At 25.9% G+C, this 11283-nt stretch overlaps 1 pseudogene; it reads right to left on the bottom strand.

The window, feature by feature from the left end:
• Positions 1-11283, bottom strand: part of LOC126905847 (pancreatic lipase-related protein 2-like) — a 45576-nt pseudogene that overhangs the window by 11202 nt on the left and 23091 nt on the right.

The raw sequence follows: 11283 nt of genomic DNA, 5'->3' as shown, positions 1-11283 counted from the left end.
GACTTGTCTTCGTGGTGAAAGTTGACATCAAAGTTAATAAAAAATTACGATTTTTGTAACCAAATTTTTTTTTATATTTTTAACTTAATAATGCTCTAACTTTTTCAAAAATGAACATATCAATATAATTTTTTTTTATTATATATTATATATATATTATATATTTTTTTGTAAATCTGACACTTAACCTGCCCACAAGAGGGGATTTAAAATGACAACTTTTTCACAAAAAATTAACTTTTTCAATTTGACTTTTGAAAATGTTACGGAAAGTCTGACACTTTTATATATATCTTAAATTAAAGCTAATGTAATATACTTTAATTTAAAAAAAAAATTTGACCTCTGGACTTGTCTTCACGGCGAAAATGGCTAATGAATGCTATTTTCGTGTGAAAATTCTCGATTTTATTATTTATATTATATTTAACTNGTGTGAAAATTTTCGATTTTATTATTTATATTACATTTAACTTTATAATGCTATAACTTATTGAAAAGTTTATGGATCCACACAATTTTTTTATGAGAAATAATATTTTTTAATAAACCCTTTTTCATTCGACATACTTTATCTTAATCGAGATATTAATAAGGAACTAGCAGATCAAGTAGCTTTTGGAATAAAACACCAATTTTTTAAAATTAAACACTATCTAAAGCTTTGCATCGAAGCGTTTATTTTTGATAGTGATTTTAATCACTATCAGATATCATTATACTTGATCCAACTATGCCACGTCACCACTGTGCCGCGACTCCCCTGTGCTGGGTTTTTCATTTTACGGTTACTCTTTATCATGTAGTACATTAGACACAATGTTATAAATGCATATGTGTGAATATGTGAGTTTATTTATTTATAGTATCATTTAAGTGTAGCGTATATTAAGATACAACCAATAGAGTAGGTAATTGATTTGACACTATATTGTTTAAACCCAACTAAACGCTAAATTGTACATTCCCTTCTTCCTTCAACATTCATTTCTATAACTGTTCTTACAACTTCCGATTCTTCTCTCCTCATAACATGACTAAACAATCTAAGTATATTTTCTGTCATCTTATCCACGATTGACGCAACACCTTTACTTCCTCTTATATGCTCGTTCCTTATCATATTTTCTCTAGTCACTCCACTCATCCAACTAAGCATTCTCATCTCTGCTACACATATTCTCTGCTCTACTTTCTTATCAACCGCCCAACACTATGAACCATACATCATAGCTGGCCTCACAATTTCATACTGAATTTAAAAACTATAATTAGTACTTATTCGTATAATATATTTTAAAATCAAAGAACTATTAATCAGGATATAATTAAAGAAATAAGAGTTGATGTTACTTTTGGAATAATCCACCAATTTCTCTACATGAAACACTATCTACAAATTTGCATCGAAGCGTTTCTTATGATAGTGATTTTAATCACTGTCAGATATCATCTATACTTGTCCCATCTATGCCTTGTCCACACTGTGCCTCGACCCCACTGTGCTACCGTTTTTTTATTCAATTTTCTGTTAATGATGAAATGCTAATAAATTTCTGAAGTCGTGTTCTTTGTCAAAATCAATTTGTTTAAAATAGACTAAAAAAATAGTGTTGAAAAAACGCCGTTAATCTTGCGTAGATAATTTCGTTTTATAAACACCATAACAAGTAATATTCTTAGTTATATTGATGTTCGCGTAAAAATAATATTTATGAACATATTTTTATATTATTATACAAACATATTTATTTTGCTGTAGATAAGTGTAAGTATTTTGATGCGATAACTTTATAACATTTATTTTTTGATAAATTTGTATAAAATTATGATTCTTCAAAATAGTAGATAAAAAAAATATATATCTTATCAATTTAAAGAATTCATTAAGTTTAATGTTTAATGAATAATAATTCGTAAATTGATGAAAATTAAATATAATTTTAATGTTTTAGTAACACAAAAGTAATTAATTTTTAATGTATACAAAATATATACATTTTTTCGTTTATTAATATTTTAGTAAGTTTAATAAAATTTTCTATTTCAATTAGAACTTTTTAGTAAGTGCTACTTGTATGAAATCTCTTAATTTAAATAAATTGTAGTTAACCATGTACGTTTAAATTTAGTTATAAATGATAACTACTCAGTTAGCTATAAGTTAATTGATAATAATTTATATTTAATTTGATTGGCAAGACATATTTTTGTTAAAAATATTTAATATTTTAGATTTAATATTTAAATTATGACATTAACTATTTAAATAAAGTTTTTCATGTAATTAACATATTTTTAAAGCCTCCCAGCTTATAATATTTAATTTGTATAAGTGTATTACTTTATTAGTATTTAAATTTAAAAATTTTTTTAATTTTTTCAGTTAATCATAATTTTTTCAAATCCTTATTATTTCAAATATTTATTATTGGATAGACAATTGATAATATTTAGGCACATAGTATGAACAATCATTAAAGCTATTTATAAAAAGGATAAATATAATATTTTATGGGCTGATACTGAATAAATGGTTATTATAATCATAGAGCTTAATATACTTATATTTAACAAGATGTGATCATGATAGTACTACAATCTTTCATGGAATTTTTTGCATTGAATGTTATAGACCAAATGAATTTAACTTATATTACATNGTTACTATAATCATGAAGCTTAATATACTTATATTTAACAAGATGTATTAAGTTAAACTTATTTTAAATTGATTGTCTCTATTAAGTCAAAAAATACGATTTTTAAATTTTGAACTAGTATAATTTTCCCTTTTCATCTACTAATAAATGTAATAAATGTACGATTGCTGAGTCAGTAATACTTCAATTTTTCTCGATAGGGATGTGATGTTCGAATCACCCCGGGCATAATAACTTTTTTTAAAAAACATTTTTGAGTATAGGAAAGAAATTTAAATTTTGTTTCATTTTTATCTTATTAAAATTGAATTCATATAACTTAAATGGGTATCAAGGATCCTATCATTGTGGCGAGGGACTCCGTGTGTAACTTTTAATACACTATCTTCAGTGTGATGTCATCTATTATGAAGATATTTACGAAATATTCCAAGCAAGTACGAAGTTACTTTCTTCCGCTTCACCAATATTCTCCCAATGTGCTAAATTAAATCTTAGCAACATCAATTGACACTGGTGCACACACGTTTGCCCAGAGGATAAAAAAATATACAACTACTTTTAATTTTTTTATAATTTCTCCGTAAAAATTAAAATATTAAATAACAAGTATCAATTTCATACTAAATTTAATCACTATAATAACTATTTATTCATAAATTATAATTATATATCATAGAGCTGCCGATCAAGATACAATTAAGAAAATAGGAGATAACATTGCTTTAAGAATAATCCAATAATTTCTTAAAATTAAATACAATTTACAGATTTGCATTGAAACGTTTCTTATATTAAACAATTACTATCAAATATCATATATATTTGTTCCAACTATGCCACGTTCTCACGTACCACGACCCCATTGCGTTACCGTTGTTTTAACTTCGGTTAAACTAAGTTAGATGAAGAACAACAAAAAGTGTAAAAAATTAAATACCTACTATAGATTTTACTACAAAGATTTATAAATCACTAAATTTTTAAATAAATTCTTTTATCACTTTAAATCAAACACGATAAAACTCAGTCTTCAAATATAATCTGTAAAAATATTTAATAGCTTTTAGCGAAATTCATCACAAAACTATTATATTATTATTTTTAACTTTTATATTTTATTGTTCTTTAATCATTAGTAAAATGTCTCAATATTGTTTTTATAACAATATTTTTAATAAATTCATAAAATTTGTAGATATTTTGATATAAAATAAAATGTATTCAACATTTTACAAGATTTTCGATTTTTTATACTAGATGAATTACTAAAAATTAACACACAATAAATGTTACAGAAACAATTATTACACATTGTATGGTACAGAACACCTTTAGAAGGATCTAGTTGACCAGTTGTTATAAAGATCATTGATTATATTATTTCGTGGGACAGCTGATCACCAGCATCTTGCTTTACTCACCTCCTTGCATACCCATCACAGCAAATCGATGCCCTTTGTGTCGGTTTTCATCCTTTACAGTTCATTGACATAAGTCAGTCAGTCGATTGTTTTACGTGTCACTTTTTTTTTTCTGTTGCAAGCGCCTTCGCTTGAATAGTAAATTGTTTGTACGCCATAGTTTTCTTATTATTTGTTTATTGCACCCTTGTGCTCAAAGTTTACGTGCCCTTGCACACCACTAGTGATTGGGNGTGCCCTTGCACGCCACTAGTGATTGGACCCTGACCATCACTAAACATTATCATTGCCGTATTCTGTTGTCATCTGCCATTACTTGCCTGGATTTACACTCTGACTCTTCATACTCAGATGTTCGACACCATTATCACAAGATCTCATACAGTCCACTCATCAACATCAACAACGTCATATAGACAGCTGGGTTTTATATTATTTTTAATGTTATTTATTGTTTGTTTTAATTGAGATTAACTATATGTTTTATGCCACTTCGCCAGCCACTAGTATTTAAGAGCCCCCCCGTTACTCCTTAAATTTAAGATACTCTCTGAGGAATTTCTAATATATATGATTATTTGTTATTTAATTATTGTCTACTTTCGTTTACTTATTGGATAAATCCAATCCAATCGACCCATATAGTGTCATATATATGGGCCAATAGACCCATCGGTCTAGCTGCCTCGAACGCAACACACATTAAATTAAATTAAATTTTTTTAGAGATAAACAATCCTAGATCACAATCGAGACAATATTCGAATGCTCATTGAATAAGCATTTCGAATATAATATTACCCGATTTAGAAAATATATATAACTTGGTATAGTTTTCCACTGGTGTACAGATTTACTAATTAATTAATTCTATGATATTTGTAAGCTCTATCAATGTTTTGTTATTTTTATGTATCTTAGCGATCATCAATCAAAGTAAACAAGCAGAACTAATATCATTTGTAATATTCAAATTGAATTTATCATTTCAGTTTACGTGTATTGAACATAAATATGGCCAATCTATTTGGAAATCTATTTCCTATTTTAGCTTCCATGTTATTTGACCCAAATTTGCAGAATTATACCTTTGTAACCACATGGACAACTGTTGTGGTGCCAGTTTCGAGTGTTGTAAATTATTCCATTGGACTAACTGAATTTAAGCTAAATTCGTCTTTACCGAAAGGTATAATGACAACAATGGTCAGCGAACTTACAACTAGTACATCTCTAATTTCTGATTCGACTACGTCTAAGAAAAATTCATTGAAACACAATTTGAAGAAACAACGCAAGATTAAGAAGAAAAATAAGAAGTCTAAAAAGAGGAATAAAAAGAACAATTCCAAGAAGAGGAATATGATGAAGGCATCTACTATGATGTATCAGACGATTAAAAAAACGGTACGGCCACTGTGCTCTTTTCTATAACAACTTTAAATGATATTTTACCTATGGTCCTCATAATTTTTTGGTCGGAGATATTATACATGTCAAATACGACATCATCATTGAAGTTGATGAAGGCCAGTTCAAATGATTCTACAACCGTAATAACTCACTTTTTAGAGAGTCACCTTGTTTTGAAACATTTTAATGTTCTATCATTGATTATTTAGTTGATTTCAAATGATATTTTACTTTGCTTGTTCGATCGATTCTTTGGTTAGAAGTATTACTCTTTGAATTTTTATATTTTTTATTTTTGTAAGGTTTTTTCTTGTGACGTTGTTTGGTTGAATTCATTATAAATAACAATTGTTTGAAATTTTCACTAGAAATAATTAGAGTTGTATTATTACAATTAAAAGTTCAATAATAGAACTTTTAAATTACTCAAAACAAGGTGAATCGTCATTCAACGAGTCATTGTAATTATTGAGTCAGCCTTCGTCAGCTCAAACGATGTTGTATTTGACTACTTTTTATCATATTCAATCAAGATATTAAGGGGACCAACGTTATTAGTGTCACCAATATCTTCACAGCAAAATTTTGAGATACAGGACTCGGATAAATGGTTATTTTACGCTATCAGTTTGATTATCGTAGTAGTTCTGGTTGGTTTATTGTGTGGTATTGTTTTGATGTTGTATGCAATAAAAAGACGATATATGTTTAACGGGAGACCTATTGAACATATCTTAAGATGTTTCAAAGGTAATAAAGGGACAAATGTCAACGACGAAATTCCACTTCACGATGACATTTGGATGGTTTAATAAAAAAAAATAACTTTTTACTTTTAATAGTAGTTCAATTTAAACTTTAATATATTTATAGACCCTAGCTTTTAGTAATTACTTAGATTTATTATAATGAAATTTTTAATGCAAAATATTTTATTTATATTATATTCGTCACGTTATACGATTATTATACTCGTTACGTTATACGATTATTATATTCGTTATTATACGAATATATTTATTTATATTTGCATTATTATATTTTAATAATAAATACATATTGATTAAAATATTAGTATTAACTTATTGCTAATAAATCACTATATTGTGAGGTAGGTATGTGCTAGGTCATTTTGATATGAAAATAAGTATAACAATTTATTAGAATACATTTTATCGATTATTTTCATTCAACTAATAAGATCTCTATATTTGTAATATTGCTTAATATTAATTTATAAAGTTTCGCATTACGTTTCTGTTATAACTATTATATCATTAATTGTCAGGTCCAATACAGATCATTTAATCCGCTTTAAATCAACTCAACGATTATAGAATGATATAATATTTTATTTAGATTTCATCTCATATTTTTAACTGTACAATAAGTTATCTAGGTAAGTATGACTATCCCATAATATAAATAATTAACTAAATTTACCAAAACTTTAATTTGAGAATTCATCTTTTTTCATTCACTCACTTTGGTAATACTTTGATAATATTAATTCATTATTTTGTTTTTATCTTTATTTTACATTCAATTGAAATTAATCATACATAGCTTCTTATTAAAGTATACCTCTGTATTGTATTTATATAAATTTAAGTTATTTCAATAGTGGCATGTCTATCGGGAAGACAGAAACTCTGTTTCCAGAATAAGTTTTAGGTATAGGTAAATAATTATAAAACTCATTAAAAACAAATAATATTATTCATACATATATTGTTATGCACACAGGCTTAGTCTTGTTTTATTTTATATTACTAAATCAGTTAAACTGTTGATGATGCAACTGGGTTGCTAAAAGTAATTTATGCATTTCAGTTCAACTTTGCGTCATTACTTTTTATAAAATATTTTTCGAAACCCAAAATTATTATCATAAAGCTACAAAAATTCCCTACAAATTTATACAAGATGGGTCACTAAATATAAATATATTCACTATTTTTTTCAATTTGAACCTGTTACAAAAAAAATTTATTAAAAAGTTTAAAAAATAAAAGAGACCTCAAGATCCAAAAGGTTATTAAATCAGTTGCTATTTTATTTTTTTTTTTGGTAAACTATTTAATCTACTCTTTTCTGATAGAATTGTATTAATTATTAGTATACTTTTAATACACTCACATACTCTTATCATATCTAAATATTTCTATAAATTAAGATAAAAAAGATAGATTTAAATTATTAGTAAATTGATTCATTATTAAAATACTCAACAAATGATTTTTAAAGTAATGAATATGCAGTTCAAAATAGATGAGCAATGTATTTTACAGTGGTAGATATTATAATAAAGAAATGAACGTAATATATGATAGCCATTTCCGTCTATGAGTAATATATTAACCCAACCGTTCTTTATAAGTCTATTTTTTTCATACCAAAGTTATTTATAATTACATTTACAAAAAATTATCGAATAAATTTTTGATCTGAAAAATACATTGTACATTCTTATACATTATTTTCAACATAAAAACTATAAAATAAAAATATTCATCAGTGAAAGTTCACTTGATAAGGGTTATAATATTAATTATGTCAAAGAAAATTAAGTACATGTAATACCAGTTCCTTAAAAAATATAAAGAAAAATACTTCCTACATTTTAGTATACAAGGTGATTTTTTTATCATGACCCACTCAATTACTTACAGAATAATAATAATTTAAACAATTTTTTTTTTATTATATTTAGTTACACATTATTCTTGAATTATTGTGTAATTATTATAACTATGTAATACTTTTTACGTTTATCCTTAATGCCTTATAAGGGTGTCAACTTTGTTTTTTTTAATGGGAACACGTATTTTAAGTATATAAATACACTAACTGACAATATAGAAAGGGTATCTATTGATAATCATAATTAATAATAAAAAATCCTAGATTGTGACAGCAATGTCATAAAAAATCAATTAGCTACCTGTATTTGTAATCCCTTGTGTATTATACATGTATATTAACTCAAAAATTTGAAACTTCGGACTAGTTCGAAAATCTAGTCGCAATTATTAACCCTATTATCTCAGTCTTAAATTTTTCACATTACATTTTTATAAGTATTAATAAATGATGAGGAGATAAATAGCAAAATTTAAATTAATCTTTAAGAATCTTCTTAATTCTTATTTAACTCTTTATAAATTAAAAATATAAAAGGTTTTTTCATATGAATCAATTAAATTGCTAATTTCCCAAAGAGGATAAATAAATTTTTTTTCAGGAAAATACTAAAAATTTATTTAATATAATTGTATAATCAGAGATAAAAACTGAACTAATTTCGATTATCGGCAATTTTTCTTATATATAGTAAATTTGTTCATTTATATTGATTTATAATAATGTTGAAAGACGATTAAAGACGACTTACTTATGTGTTATATGTTCACCCATTAAAACGTATTCTGATTCTAGCGAGTCACATAGGCCAAGATTAAATAAAAATCTATTACTACGAGTCTTTACCCAAAAACCGATATCACTATTGATTGATTCAATGAAGTAAGGCGAAACTTTAGTATGATCACAGAGTTCCTAAAAATTTATAAAATAATTTATCCTTTAGACTGATAAAAAAAATTAATATTTATGTAGCGCATACCTACTTACTTTAAATCAAATAATATTAATTTATTATTTTTCTCTTATACATTAATTCAGGTAACAAAAGATTAATAATAAAAATTAACTTTCAAAGTTTTTCAGTTTATTTGAAACAGGATTGAGTTCTAATAAAATATTTTATAATAAGTACCAGTACTTTGAGTACTTTCTTATAAGATATTTTGTGATTGCACTTGTCTCATTATATTTTTAAAAAAGAACTTTATGTACAAGAGCAGTTCTTTCCATGATTGATATTGGTTGAAATATTATTTGTTATGGACAACGATAAAAAATTGTATCAATGTCATAATAAAATATTTAGTTTTTTTTTAAAAGTTACCGAAAGAAAAAAAAATTTTAATTATTTTTGAGCTGTTGACCTTGAATTAGTATTTTTATATCTTTAAGTGGCTCGCAGACACAAATCTTTAATAATATTATTATTTTAATATAATTTATATAATCCTTTCATTTTATATTATGGATGTCTATATGTTAATAAGGAAATTTTTATTTTTGTTTATAATTTATATATAAATGACTTACGAATTATATTATTACTAACACAACCCGGTTGAGACGTTCCTCCATTTACATAAAAATCAGCATGACCATTGGGTCCCCATTGCCAAANTGACCATTGGGACCCCATTGCCCAAAAAAACCAGCTGCAGTGTGTATAATGTCAACAAAATGTGCATCAGTATGATCAAGATCTCTGGAACGATTATTTCCCATGTAAAATATAATAGTTGGATCCAAACCGGTGATACGGCCGATTTTTCCATTGTCGACAAAGTTTGATGTTAAGCCTGCGATGTGAGCACCGGCACTATATCTATAAAGAATATATTTTTACATAGAGATTGAATTAGGATTTAATATTACAGAGTAATGTTTGAGGTAAGTTACATCAAGCTTTTATACATTTAAAAAGTACAATAAATTTTATATCCACTTATTCTATTAAAAATGATAATATGAGTAAATTATAAACATGCTCATTAAATAGAATCATCTTTTTTAATATTATAAGCTTATTTTTAATAAAAAACGATTAACATTTTGAAGATTACCCCATGAAGTGCAATTTGTCCGGCTGAACTCCACGAGGATGAGCAGCCAAATAGTTTACCAATTGGGCAATACACATAGCACAGAATCGTGGAGCCCATTCTAATTGACTTAAACATGGAGTTTGAGTCAATTTCGAATAATCAACGATTATGATATTGTATTTGCCTCTAGTGAAATATGCTACAATAAATAATTACAAATTAATTAATATACATTTATGGTTTATATAAATCTAAAAATTAAGTAACATACCATTTCGAAGATCAGTACTTGGGGACAAATTTCTGCCACCGTGATAACCATGAATTATAATCTTCACTGGATATTTAGGATTAAAATGAGATGAATACAAAGATTCCTGTTTAGTTACATCTAATAGGTCGGGTTTATTTTGTGTCAGTCTGTAAGAGATTATAAAATTGTTATTGTAATGATTCATTTTATTATTTATTCATAATAAACTTAATTAAACACCATTATTTTTTGATTATTAAAAATAAATATAGTACATTAATTTTAATAAGACTTAAACAGTATATATATTTACCTAGTGTACAAAAAAAATTGAATTCTGGGATGAGGACAAGAAAATGGCGGTTCAATACATGATGTTGAGTTGTATAATTCAGTTATTGTGTCAAATTGATTTATTGGTTTTATTGGTAAGTCATTTGTAATAGAATTAGTATTTATTTGTTGCTGGGTTGATTTAGGGGATATTGATCGAGAAGCCGCTGTACGTATTTCGATTTTTTTAGAATTTAGGTTTTCTTGACAGGTAACTTTACCTGAAAATAAATTTATAAATTTGAATACCTAAACTTGTTCTAAACAAAAATTTTTAGCTTTAGGGCCAAAAAGTTATTTTATATATATATATATATAGAGAGAGAGATAGAGAGAGAGAGTGTTTAATAAGTCAGGAAATTATTTCTATTGCTCTCATTGTGCATAACAATTGACCTGTTTCCTTACTTTTTAAACACTCTACATTCATGTCAGATTTAACTGACAGCTCTACAACTTTTGATACAATTAAAATTTCGATGTATTTTTTTTTAAACAATTTTTGCATT

Source organism: Daktulosphaira vitifoliae, unplaced genomic scaffold, assembly GCF_025091365.1.
Source record: "Daktulosphaira vitifoliae isolate Bord-2020 unplaced genomic scaffold, ASM2509136v1 Scaffold_1, whole genome shotgun sequence".
Lineage (NCBI taxonomy): Eukaryota > Metazoa > Arthropoda > Insecta > Hemiptera > Phylloxeridae > Daktulosphaira > Daktulosphaira vitifoliae.
This window is presented reverse-complemented; position numbering and strand designations above follow the sequence as displayed.